Genomic DNA, 14,482 nt, shown 5'->3' on the forward strand with positions numbered 1-14,482 from the left:
AATTAAAGGCACAGTAATGGAAATTATTCAGAATGAAGCACAGAGAGAAAATACCAGAAAAAGAAAGAAACAGAGCTGCCTGCGGGACAGCACTGACTGCCCAAGATACGTACCAGAAGGAAAGGAAAGAGGCAAAGAGGAAAGAACTAATGGCCATTCCTCAACTATGATGAAAATTGTAAAGCCATTGTTCTATGGAGCTCAGCACCTCGAGAAAAACAACCCTGAACGAGCTGCACAGGCTAACACACATCATAGTCAAGGTGCCGGGCCAGTGATTAAAAAAAAAAGGAAGAAGAAGAAAGACAGACACACAGAGTAACAAAGATCAGAGTGACAGTGAATTCTCAGACAGCCCGCAAGCCAGAAGAGAACACCCACGCCATCCCACAGGTGTTGGGGGGTGGGGGGGCCTGCTATCGACCTAGCAAAAACGTCTTTCAAAATAATAAACAATAAATAAATAAACAAAAGTAAAAGCTAGATAAAAAACGTTTTCAGTGCAACAAAAGGTGAAAGAATTAATCACCGCTAGACCTGGGCAACGTCAGACAGAAGACAAATGATAACCGATGGAAATCCAGATCCCCAGAAAGGAGGGAAGAACACTGAAAACCGCCTGGGGAAATAGATCATGTTTTCTTTTTGTTTAAATATCTCCAAAAGAGAATTTTTGAAACAGAGATAAGAATGTATTTGGGGTTCATAACGTACAACAAAGCAACAACATCTGATGATAGTGACCATCAGTTCCCCCCTGCCCCCAGCCTGCGGTTCTCACACCAGAGTCAACACGGGGACAGTCTGTAGGGCAGGCAGAGGACTCTCTTGTGCGGCAGGCAGGGGACCCTGCTCCCTCCCAGGGAGGGAGCAGAGAGCAGCCAGGTGCCCATCCTATGGTGCACATGTTTCAGCAGAACAAACAAGTATGCATCAAGTCCACTGGACAGGAAAGATCCTTCCAGACAAGGTGCGCTGCCCAGCACTGGCTATGAGGGCTCTTCATGCCACATCGGGACTGGTGTAACGTGCACGCGATAGAGCGTGATGACTTCCGGGTTGCTGGGTTATGAATTCATGAAGTCTCCATCTAGTTCCTGAAATCTGCTCGTTCAGAATATCAGCTGCCTGCGTTAGGTACTCCTCCTCTTGTCCCTGGCCCAGGGGCTCGTTGGGGAGATCTATGTGGACTCAAAGCCAGATTAGAACGCATTTCACTTCCCTCGACAGGTTCTTTGTACTATTGTTACCCTGGCGGCTTCTTTTTACTTTTTTATAAATTTTTAATTTTTTTAAGATTTTATCTATTTATTTGACAGAAATCACAAGTAGGCAGAGAGGCAGGCAGAGAGAGAGAGATGAAGGGAAACAGGCTCCCTGCTGAGCAGAGAGCCTGATGCGGGGCTTGATCTCAAGACCCTGAGATCAGGACCCAAGCTGAAGGCAAAAGCTTAACCCACTGAGCCACCCAGGCACCCCGACCCTGGCAGATTCCACTTCGGTTAAACCTGATGAGTCCATCCAGCATCGGCTGGAGCCAAGAGCCCCGAATTCCGAACCCGGTTCAAGCCCCAGCTCCATCACTGCAGAGCGGAATGACCTGAGACAAGTCCCTTCCAATCTCGGGATGAGTCTGACCGATCAGGAAGACAGTACTTCCAGTTCTCCCCGGAGGCCTTCACCCCAAAGCTCAACATGACAGCCTCAAGGAAGGAAGGCAGCACGGGGTGGCAGCGAGCCCTAGCTCCAGGCTCCGGCGGCCTGAGTTCGAGGCCCAGGCTCCAGTCTCCCCCACCTCACTGGCACCCTGAGCGAGGGACTCCACTTCCCTATGTCTTGATCTCTTGATTTCATCATCTGTATTGTATAGACGATAACAGACTCCATCTCAGATGTTTAGGGCGGTTTAATGAATCAATATTGCTAAAGTCAGCTGAGCGACATGAGTATGTGCTAAATAAACAAAAGCTGTTTGCTGATATGAAACCATCTGGACAAACTCTGGGCGGGCGAGCCTGGGATATGGCACAACTGGACTTGGCCTTTCTTCTCCCCAGAGGTCCTGGGGCAAGAACTGCGCCCTCTTAAAGCCACAGCTGTTGTGAAAATATGCTAAGAGTTGGCGGGCAGGGTTGGGGGGCGGCCCTGGTAACTGCAGGAGGGCGGGCAGACCCCCAGCTCCCAGGGAGGAGTGGGTGACCTAGGACAATTTAGCTTGCAGATGGGGGAGGGCAAGTGTGGTGGTCCTTGAGGGGCTGTGGATGAATACAGGCTTAAAAATGGTTCTTACTCTGGGGATAAAACTGGCGACAAGAGAAGGATGTTTCAGTGGAGAGAACTTCTGACCCATCATCAGGAAGACTGGTGGCGCCGCCAAGGCTGTCTGACCCTTCTTGTCTGGGGTCCTGTCAGGCGCTTCTCAGCAAAAGGTTAGAGAGTGGTTAGAGATGATCCATGCATGGCCCCTCCCCGAGCTAGTAGTCCCGGACTCTAGTATTTCTGTTGGCTTTGAGATTTGACGGCTGATAAGTGGTGCTATTCTAAAGGTCCAACATTTGAAGCTTGCCAAGAACTCTCCAAAGAGCGTCTGCCCAGATTTGCCGGGCTGCCTCCTGATGAAGTGTTCAGGGTGCTGACATTGCTGTAGGAAGCCCCCCTCTGTCTCCGTGGATTATGAAACATGGAGGTGGTGGTTTCAGCCCCTGGCAAGGTCATGGAGAGGCATTTTGTCTGAGAGCTGTCATTGCTCAAGAACCCAAGGATGGACCTTCAAACCCTCTTTTGATATTGCCGGTGGCTGCCCTTGAAACGTCAAAAGGGACATCCAGACCTGGCCCCGCATTTGCCCATAATCCCATGGCATCTGCACTTCATTTCAGTGGCCTGGAAGTCTGTGAAGTCATTCCGAAGAGCAGCTTTCGTATGTGCCTTGGCCAAAACAAGCATGGAGAAGCCTGGTTAGCAGGTGCTTCAAAGTTTATTAAATCATAGCGTGACCTGTTAAACATGGATTCAAATAAGCCACAGTTCTCGTTCCCACTAGGGCTCTTTGACCAGCTGTGCAACAGACCGGTAGTGACCCCTCTGTCCCTGGAGGCATCCAACAGTGACTATGTGACCACTTACTTGGGCCATGCTCACAGAAGGGGTTCTCCAACCCAGCAGCAGAAAGGCAGTAAACTTGAATGCCTTCAAGGCCGGGGAGGGCCGTGGAAGGGAAGATGTGGCCAGCCATGGCCAGACGTGTGTGTGATAACCGCTAGGCCGCTGAGCCGAGCGTCAGCAGGCTGGGGGCGGGGGCAGCACCACGATGGCCAGATTGTCTGATTTTTCTAAGAGAAGGTGGAAACCTGGATTTGTTTGTAAAAATCTCTCCATGTTTAAAGGTTGGCAATTAATTTGAATACCGGTTGGAGGGTTTTGTTTGTTTGTTTTTTGTTTTTTGTTCTTTGTTTTTTTTCCAATGCCAGCGTGTTTTGTGCTTGCCATACAGGTTTGCAACATCGCTTGTTTTAGAATGTTTGTTTCAGAATGCCAGTGTGTTTTCCGCTTTTGCAAGTAGAGAGTTCTTCTCTGCTAACGAGCGGTGACAGGACCGCAGAGCCGACCACAGGCCGAGAAAGAATCCTTGTTCTAAGAGGCATCTGTAGGCGTGAGATCCAAGCCTGCAGGCGCCGCCACCTTGATCCTGCTCTGGAGATGGAAGGAAGCGAGGGCCTGAGGGTGAGGAGGCCCCAGTTCTGGTCCCAGCCCTGCTGCTGTCCTGTGTGACCTTGGGAAAGTCTTGGGCCTTCTCTGGCCTCGGTTTCCCCTTCTGGAATAGACCCAGAACATCTCAGGTCCCTGATAGTTCACATGGTCTCAGGTTCCTGGGAGGAACCAGAAGGAGAATGTTTAAAAGTAGGGCTTGCGGTTCATTTGGGGTGAAATGGTTATCCTCGGGCCTGGGTGTGCATCTCGGAGGAGAGGAGTTCCAAAGCTAAGAAAAGAGTTTACCGGAAAGAGGCTTTGCCAGCGCATTCCTGAGTCTTTGTGCCAAGGGCTTAGGGCTGATGGGTTGGCACTCCTGAGGCACCAGTGGTGAATTTAGGTGGTGATAGAAGGCAAGGGGCGTTTCCATGACAGACGGAGAACGGCAGGTGGAGGGTGACACCAGAGGCCCGGCTTCTGCTCTCTGCTCTCACCCACTCTGACCTGAGAAGATGTCCCTGTCTCCGAGCCTCAGTTTCCTCTTTCAAAATGGTAGGCTGGCTGGTTTCTGAGCCCAATTGAGCCTTGGAGTTGTATGATTCTAGTGAATTATGTCCAAAGTTGTAGTTTTATCATTAACACAAATACTTTAATTTTTTCTTTTAATTCAACAGCTTTTTCTTAAGCACCCAGTGGTGACGGGCACAAGGGAAGGAGACAGCAAAGCCTGCCCTCGTGCTGCCTCCCATATTGGGGGCCAGACAATGACCAGTTGGGGAAGGGAACAGTGTGCCCAGCAGAGCTCCTTGAGAAGGGCACAAGTTTGCAGAAGGAGACCAGAACCCAGTCAGGGTGGGATGGGGACAGCTTCTTCGGGGAAGTGACTCGAGCCAAGACCCAAAGGGTGGCGAGGGGCGAACATGGTGAAGGAGACAGGAAAAGCACAGCCGGAAGGGGAACAGCATGAGCAAAGCCTGTGACCAGAGACCCCGAAAGGAGCCAGCTCTGCTTGGAGCTGAGGCTCTCGAGGCTCGGAGCGAGCCAGACCCCACAGAGTCTTGTCCTTCTTCAAGAAGACTTGGATCCTAGTGCCGAGCATGTGGGAAGCCTCTGGAGGATTTCCAGCAAGGAAACACAGGGTCCGATCTGCGTTCTGAAAAGACTTCTCTGAGTACTGTTGGGAAGAGACAGGGGGTGGGTGGAAGGGATGGGTGGGGACTGAGGGGAGCGGAAGAGATTCAAGGGACCAGCGAGGAGGTAGTGACGAGTGACAACAGCCTGGGGAGACATGCTGGGGAGACCCGCCTGGGACCATGAAAGCCGAGAGAGAGGGAGAGGTCAGGCTTGAGAGTGCTTTAGGATTTTGAATCCTCCGGGCTTGGTGTAAGATGGAAGAGGGATTTGGGGGTCCGAGCAGGTGCACCTGAAGGAGAGCGGGCCTCGGACCTACGTGCACGTCCCAGCAGCAGCCCCTGACGTAGGCAGCCTCGGAGACGGCTCCCACTGCACCCCCCTTCCCCGCTTCTGGGTTTTCACAACTTTGTACTTTTCCCCCTTGACTGGGGATTACACTTCGTGACTTTCAGCTAAAAGACTACGTCAGAGGTAACAGGCGAAGAGGCTGGGTTATAAAAGTACGGTGACCTCTGTTGGGTGCGCTCTCTCTGTCTCTCCATGGCTGGCGCTGGGGAGAGAGGCCCAGGCAACGAGGGTCTTCAAAGGCCTGCCAGCAGCTGCCGAAGTGAGTTTGGAATCTGATCCCCCCCGCAGTCAAGCCTTGAGATGACCACCACTGAGGCTGATGGCAGCCTCACGGGGAACCTTGAGTCAGATCCACGCCGTGTAGCCTCTTGCAGATTCCTGACCCACAGAAGCTGAGACTTAATAATCGGGTGTTATTTCCAGCTGCTGAATCACGGGGTCATTTGTTAGGTGGCCGTGGGTAATCGATACAGCTCTCCCTGATCGAGGCTGCACCCTCGGCTTCCCTAGGGCTGGGAAGGGTAGGGTTAACGGCAGAGCCCGGGCGTCCAGGCCAGCAGCAAGGTCAATGCCTCCAGCATGAGGGACAGGTCATTACAGACTTATCTAGTGGCTCAGCCAACATTTGGGTCTGTAGGCAGCTGGGCCTCAGGCCTCCTGCGGAGCTCCTGTCAGAGCAGGGGCCCCTGGCGGGGACAGATTTATTAACAGCCTTGTTTTCCTGCCTCTGTGCGTGACCTGCCAGCTGTAGGTAGAGCCAATGGGGCCTTATGAGTCCAGACAGAGGTGCTGAGGGGCTCCCCCAGACCCCAGAGACTGCCAATAACCACACAGGTGCATGGAGCACCCCCCTGGGTGATGAACCCTTATATTCATTGCCTGGTTTCACCCTTTGCTGAAGTGGGAATGCCTATGAGCTCCACCCCTTTGCAAGGGGGAGAACCCAGGTCCAAGGTCACAGAGCTGGAAAGCACAAGTCTGTCTGATTCCAAGTGTGTGCTTACCCACTGTCTCCTCGGGGTGAGGAGGGGGGGCGGGGCTCTGTGGTGAGGAGGGATCTGGTGCCTCAGTGGCTGGGGGAGCTGCTTCAGGGAATAAGGCGGGAGGGCCACGGAGGCAGGGCCCCATCGGACTCTCCCCCAGAGCAGCTCTCCTCTCCCAGGTTGTGCCAATTAAGGGACCATGTAAAATTCCGTTTCACAAACCAGGGAGCGGGGTGTTTTCAGAATGTGTGATCTGAACAGAGAACTTGAAGTAGGAAGATAAGTCTGGTATGGCAGGGGCAAGGGGAAGAGAACGAGATGTAGCAGTTGTGGGTTTTCTCTGAAAGTAGAGCCTAGGAAGGAGGGAGTGGACAGTGATAAGATTAGAAACTGCCAAGCATATATTTCCCGGAGCTGTAAATCCTGGCTTATTTTACTGGGTTTACCAAAGGGATTAAGCTGACAGAGGGAGGAACCAAAAGAAAGAAGACAGGCTGTTTTCCAGGACTGTTTAGACAGCTGAGGCTCAGCCTGGCAGGGGACAAATCTCTCACCCTGAGCCCAGGTTCTTTCCCCAGCCCCCCTGGACAAAGCCCTTCCTCTTCCTTCTTGAACCCTTCCAGTAACAGGGAGCTCACGCCCATACAGTGTACCCTGTTCGCACAGGGTCAGCTCTTAATGCCCAAAAGAGCTTTCTGCCCCCAACAACTTCATTCAGTAATTCAGTGGGTTGTTATATAAAAACATACTTTTAATATATATATATTTATTCCAATAAAAATTCTTAATTTTCTTATCAATTTAAATGACATAGTTGCATATTTTGAGGTTTCTTTTATGCATACTTATGTTACTTTGGGATGATGATGGTTTTGTTTTTTCTCCAAATCTTACTTCTTTCATTTCTTTTTCTTGCCTTACTCCATTGGCTAAGACCACCAGTAAATGCTGAGTAAATGGGTGCCGTGTCTCTGATCTCTAAAGGGAACACTTGTAATATTTTACCGTGTTAGCTGCAGACATATCTTTATCAAATTATGGAAATTCCTTCTGTTCATAATTTCCTAGATTATTTTTTATTAGTTTTAAATCATGAATAAGTGTCAAGTTTTTATCAAATGGTTTTCTGCATGTAGGTTTTGTCCTTTAATCAGTTGATGTGCTGAATTAACCTGAATTCCATTTCATTTAATGGATTTTCTTATTCTTTTCTTTTCTTTTCTAAGAGATAGCAAGCACAAATGGGAAGGGGAGGGGCAGAGGTAGAGGAAGAGAGAATCTCACCACCCTGAGATCATGACCTGAGCTGAAATCAAGAGTCAACCACCTAACCGACTGAGCCATCAAGTGCCCCAACTTTAACGGATTTTCTAGTGTTAAACCAACCTTGTATTCCTGGGATTAGTCCATTTCAATTGTGATATCCTTTTGTGTATTGATGGATTTTTGTGGCTAACACTTTATCCATGATTTTTCATTTCTTTTTTTTTTTTTAAGATTTTATTTATTTATTTGACAGAGAGAGAGAGAGATCGCAAGTAGGCAGAGAGGCAGGCAGAGAGAGAAAGGGGGAAGCAGGCTCCCTAATGAGCAGAGAGCCCGATGCAAAGCTCAATCCCAGGACCCTGAGATCATGACCTGAGCCAAAGGCAGAGGTTTGACCCACTGAGCCACGCAGGTGCCCTGATTTTTCATTTCTATTTACAAGTAAAATTGGCCTGTAATTTTCCTTTATTGCCATATCTTTGTCCTGTTTTGGTATGCAGGTTATGTTAGCCTCATAAAGTGAACTGGCAATTACTCACTCCCTTTATCTACTCTCTGGAAGAGATTGTCAAAGACAGAAATAGTTTCTTTGAATGTCAGGTAAAACTTGTCAGTGAAGCCATCTAGAGCTGAAGTTTTCTGTATGGAAAAGGGTTTGAACAACTGATTCAATATCCTTAATTGTTAAAGGATTATGTAGGTTTTCTATTTTGTCTCAAGTCAAAATTGGTATATTTTGCCTTTCCAGGATGTTGCCCATTTCATTTACATTTTCAAACATACTGACTCAAAGTTGCTGAAAACATCCTCTTTTTTCCTTTAATGGTGGCAGTATCTGTAGTGATGTCTCACTTTTTATCCCTAATATTGGGGTTTTGGGGCACCATTTATGTCTTTCTCTAGACCAGTTTCATTCAGGGGTTCATCAATTTGTCTGTCTTTTCAAAGAACCAACTTTGTCTTTGTTGGGTTAGCTCTGTTTTAATCTTTGCTTTCTTATTTTATTTATTTCTGTTCTTGCCTTTAACATTTACATTTTCCTACTTTTATTAGATTTCTTTCGATATTCTTTCTCAAGATACTATTCAAGTATCTTGGCGTCAGTGTTTCTCAGTCTTCAGCTTCCTTTCTGACATATGCACTTAAGACTATACATTTCCCTCCACATACTGATTTACCCACACCTACAAATTTGGATATAAATTTTCTTCATTATGACTCTACATAAATATTTTCTAGCTTCCTTGATCAGTTCTTTTTTTTAACCCATGGGTTATTTAGAAGTATATTTTTAAATTTCTATGGAAAATTTCTAATTATCTCATTATTGATTTATAACTTCATTGTAAGAAACAGCAGTTTAGATAATATGCTCTATGTGGTTTTGGTTCTTTGAAATCTGGTGAGACTGGCTGTATAGCTTAGATCATAGTCAAATTTTGTAAATTGTCTTATGTGTTTGAAAATAAGGTGTTGGATACAGTTATCTGTATGTATCATTTATTTAAGTCCTTTGAGTAAAGATTATTCATGCTCATCCCTATCTGATTCTTCTCTTTTGGGGATGGATATAGGCATACTACACTTTTCCATACCCTTGGAGACAAGAGAGGCCATGTGACCAGTTCTAGCTAAAGAGAAGTGAACGAAAGTGATATGTTTAACCTGGGCCAAGGCACTTAAGAACCACTGCGCTGTCTCCACATTTTTTGCTTCTTTAGAAGCACACTGAGAAGATAGAGGCATGTGGTAAGAGATGCTCAGATCCCTAGGTCACTTCATGCGGGAAAACTGCCTTAAGAATTACCTGACCACCACACTTTGTGTAAGAATTAAACCTTTGTTGTATTAATATTTTTTTGTCACCATTGCATAAACTATCTCTACACTGACCTTTTGCCTCCATGTCTGGCCAAATTCTGAGAGAGAGATATTGGAATCTTCCATTCTGATTTGGATGTGAATATTTCTAGTAGGTCTGTCCATTTCTCTTTTGTCCATTTTGAACTATGTCATTAGGTGTTTATAAAATTAAAATAGTTTACTAGAACATTTGTCATACAGTGCCCTTCATATCTCGTAAGACTTTCAATGACAAAGCTTCTTTTGTTTTATATGACTATAGTCACGGCACAATTGCAAGCTATATTTTATTCCGTCCTTTTACTTTCCACCATTTTATATCCTTATGTTTCCTAGTGGAAGAGGTAATGGGAAGAAAAGGAAATTTAGAATGAATTCCACATAATTCCATGTGTGCCAGTCACATGGCTGAGTGCTGAATTCATAGAAGGGAACCAGACACAGTCTCTTCTCTCCGAAAGGTTACAGTATAATAGCGGGATGACATGGGTACTTAAATAATCTCGTGCAATGTAATAAGTGCCAGACACCAGATACGTGCCTTTGTAAATCATTGCCGAGTGAATGATGTGAATTGTCACAAGAGTTCTGAGGAGAGAGAAATTACGTCTGATGGGAATGGATCCAGGCAATCTTTGGAATGGCACTGAACTAGACCTTGGAAACTAGTTATTTTTGGACATTCAGAGAAACAGAAGAGGGTAAGAAAAATTCAGGCACGGGAGCAGCATGAATAAAGGTATGGAATATCTTTTTATATTTGAACAACATTATTGAGATATAATTTATATACCAGAAAGTTCATCCACTTAAAGTGTGGTTTGAAAGTCTATCTAAGAGTTGGGCAACCATCCCCATCACCTAATTTTAGAACATTTTCATCATCTCCAAAAAGAAAGTACTCATTACCAGTCACTCCCTATCCTCTTGACCCCACCCCCTCCCTGGTCCACCCCGTGACCCTAGACAACCACTGATCTACTTTCTGTCTATTTGTCTATTCTGGACATTTCGTATAATGGGATTATCCAATATATAATCTCTTATGACTGGCTTCTTTCATGTAGGCATAAAGTTTTCCAAGTTCATCCATGTCATAGCGTGTATCAGCACCATTTTCCCTTTGGTTGCTGAATAATATTCCATTATATGAATGCCCCACATTTTATTATCCATTCGTCAGCTGATGGACATTTAGGTTATTTCTACTTTTGAGCTACTGTGAATAGTGTCACCATGAGTATCTGTGTTCAACTTTTGCATGCAGGTGTGTTTTTATTTTCTGATCCCACTAGGAGTGGAATGGTTGAGTCAAAGGGCAGCTATGTTTAACCTTTGGAGGAGCTGTCAAACTGTTTTCCAAGGTAGCTGCACCACCTCATTTCCAGCAGCCGCCTACGAGAGCTCCAATTTCTCTGCATCCTCTCTCACACCCGTCTTGTTGATCCCAGTCCTCTGGTGGGTGTGAGATGGGCCTCTCCATGATTTCAATTTGCGATTCCTAGTGGCTGATGGTTTCAAGCCTCTCTCCATGTGCTTCTTGGCCATTTGTAGATCTTCTGAGAAATGCCTATTTAAATCCTTTGCCTATTCTTACATTGTGTTCTTTGGCTTTTTATTCTTAGGTTATAAGAGTTCTGTATATATTCTGGCTATGAGACTCTCGTGAATTATATGATTTCAAATATTTCCCCCAACTTACGTGTTGTCTTTTCACCTTCTTGCTGGTATCCTTTGAAACCCAAAAGTCTTACATGTTTTTGAAGTCCAATTTATCGGTTTTCTTTTAGCACTTGTGTTTTTGGTGTTGTATCTCTTGTTCTATTTTGTTCACCTAGGTGCTGGTCTCCTGGGTGGTTCATTTTGTGGAAACCCATCGGGCTGTTAGGATTTGTGTATGTTTCTGCACCCGTATGCAAGAATTCCGTAAACAGGTTTTTTGAGGGGCTGATCATAATTGCAGTTTCCTTCACTGTGTCATTGTGAGGACTGGAGGAGTAAATGTAGGCATGGTGCTTGGCAGAGGCCTGGCCCCTCTTAGCGCCAAGAGATAGCAGCTGCTGTTGGCATCATTGTAAAATCTAGCTCTGCTCCTTTTTGGGTAGGTGATCTTGACCCCAAGTCACTTCACCTCATTAAGCCTCACTGTCCTCATCCATAAAATGGGTTAGGGCCACCCACTTCACCAGGGCCAGCAGAGGCCTCAATGACACAAGATACAGTACCGTTAAGCTTGAGGTCTGCCCCGAGAAGGCCCTCGTGAAAGCTTGGATCAATAAAACAGGAAAAAAGAAAAAAAAAAAAAAAGGAAAACCCAGAGTCATAACTGAAGAGAGACAAACTGTCAGGACTCGGCGGGGTTGGGAGGTGCAGGTGGTCTGAGTGGCTGCCAAGAGCTGGCTCTGGGCCCTTAGAGCTTGTGTGATCAGGGCTGGCCAGGCTTGGGAAGGAATGAAGGGGGAGTTGGCTTCCAGGTGGAGCCTGGCCTGGCGGTGCCAGGATACCCCGTTCTTTGTGAAATCATCAGAGCCCAGACCTCCTTCTACCCCTCAGCCCCTCACAACGGTTGTCCCTGTTCCAGTCCAGTTTCCTCTTCGCCCCAACAATCCCTCCACTCACCTCCACCTCCCCGATGCCTGCCTTGCCCTTGAAGTCCCACCAAGCAAGACTCCTCCGCCCTTCCACCTGCCCTGAGCCACTCTGCATCCCCGATTACGTCTCTACCCTGGTGCTCCCGCTCCCTGCCGGGTGGCTGGAGGGAGCTTCCTGAAACACTGAGGAGGTCACTGTCACCCGCTGCTCACAGCCCTGCAGGGCCAGTGGCTGCTAGAGGATAAATTCCTTCTCTGGTCTCAAGGGCAGATACAAGTTTTAAGGGCCTTGAAGCTTTTGCCATTGTGTCATTAAATATAACGTACACATAGGAAAGTTACACATATCAGCGTATAACTCGATGAATTCCCCCAAGCTGAGCACATCCGGGTACGCTGACACCAAACTCAAGAATCAGACCGTTACTGGCACCCAGACACTTGCCCCCCAGGCCCCTTCTAGTTTGGACCCGCTAATGGCAACCACTTCTTAGATTATAGCGGAGTTTTGCCCAGTATTGCGCTTCAGATGAATGAAATCATTCAGTGCATACGTTGTGTCTGGCATCTTTGGCTTAACACGTCTACGAGAGTCAACCAAGCTGTTGCCTGTGGCCAGACATTCTCTTTTCTCATCCCTCTGTGAGGGCTCAGAGCCCCTGAGCCGCCTTTTAGATGTCTGTGCCGCCGGGGCTGGGCCTTTAGGTTGTTTTCGGCTTTGGGGTCTGATGAGAAAAAGCCATTCTTGTACATGTTTTTTGGAGGACACGTGGACTCGTTTCTGTTGGGTAAATATCCGTCAGAAGAATTGCCACCTCACTGGGACAAATGAAATGTTTGGCTTCAGGAGACTCTGTATATTGTTTTCCGAAGTGGTCCTGCCAATTTACACCCCTCTCCCGGCCACACAGCAGAGTTTTTGTTCCAGATCTTCATGGACACTTTGTGTGTGCATGTGTGTGTGTGTAATATAGACAGAAGGAGGGATTGTGTATCTGTAACTCCTTTCATTTTAGCCATTCTGGTGAGTAGACTGTATTATCACATTGTGGTCTTAATTTTGATTTGAGAGGACTATCTTTCTTTTTCTTTAAGATTTTTATTTATTGGGGTGCCTGGATGGCTCAGTGGGTTAAGACTATGCCTTCGGCTCAGGTCATGATCTCAGGGTCCTGGGATCGAGCCCCTCATCGGGCTCTCTGCTAGGCGGGGAGCCTGCTTTCTCCTCTCCCTCTGCCTGCCTCTCTGCCTACTTGTGATCTCTCTCTCTGTCAAATAAATAAATAAATATATTTAAAAAAAAAAGATTTTTATTTATTTATTTGAGAGAGAGGGAGAGTGAGAGAGGGCAGGAGCAGAGCAGAGGGAGAGGGGGAAGCAGGCTCCTCGCTGAGCAGGAAGCCTGACCTGGGGTTTCATCCCAGGACCAGGACCTGAGCCGAAGGCAGACACCTAACTGACTGAGCCACCCAGGCGCCCCTAGGGGACTATCTTTAAGAGAAAAAAATATAAAATAGAATTTTGAATATAATACGCAGTACAAAAGTGAATATTTACTAAGAACGTGAAAAGAAATCATAACATATTTCTGGAGAATTTCAAGCTTCAGATTCCTTTCTTGTGAGATTTGTTTTTGAAGCTGTTTCCCAGAAATGCTTACACTGAAGGGCTTCCTGATAGCGACCTGGCTTCTCTCTCTGCCTGGAGTGCTTAACAGCTACATGAGAGAGAACAGGCCCCCCGTGAGTGAAGGGCCCAGAGCTCAGGAGTCACCAGCTTCCCGGGAAAGGACTTATGGCCCCCGACCATCTCCTCCGCTCTGCTGGCCTGACTCCCTCTCTTTTGGGTCTCAGCTTCCATGTCAGCTTCTCAGAAGGCCTTTCCTGCCCTCATTCTGTAAAGCCCCGTCCTGAGACAGATGACGACAGAGCAGTCATTGCAGACCCAGCCTGCCTGGTTGACCTCATGATTCCACCATCTCTTAGCTGTGTGACCTTGGACACCTCTCACAGCCTCTCTGGGCTTCCGTTTTCTCACATGCAGAGTGAAGTAGGCCATGCTAGCTCCCATGTGGCAGGGGGTCGTGAGGACCCTGCTAGTTTACACACTCGAAAGGGCGCGTGGCACCCGTGTTTGTGAGATTGTCACAAGGGCCGCCATTATCATGAGCCTTGGTTCTCTCCTTTCGACACATCTCCCCTCACATGGATGATCAGCTTGAGTGCTGTCTGCCGTGGGGCCTGCTGTGTCCCCCAGGTCAAATGCGGCACCTGGCACACAGCAAGAGCAGAGAAGACATTGAGTGACTGACTCTCGTCAACGGAGCTCACATCCATCCGGGTATCCCCAAGCCACAGCCGTACCGTGGTCTGTCTCCCTCATTCCCCACAGGCAGCAGCCCCCTTGCTCCCCCGCAGCAGGTATGACTGAAAACACAAGCCTTGGCCGCCTACCTTGATCTCAGCTTTCTCAGACTTGGGGCCAGAGCTGGCTTCTGTGTCCCCAGGCCTTTACAGTTGACAAGGCCTCTTCCCTTCCATAACCACATCTCTGGAGTCAGTGACAGGGCAGTGATTGGGAGCCCCAGTGCAATGGAAGTCTGGAAAG

The sequence above is a fragment of the Mustela putorius genome, unplaced genomic scaffold (assembly GCF_011764305.1).
Source record: "Mustela putorius furo isolate JIRA1106 unplaced genomic scaffold, ASM1176430v1.1 tig00000743_pilon_pilon_pilon, whole genome shotgun sequence".
Taxonomy (NCBI): domain Eukaryota; kingdom Metazoa; phylum Chordata; class Mammalia; order Carnivora; family Mustelidae; genus Mustela; species Mustela putorius.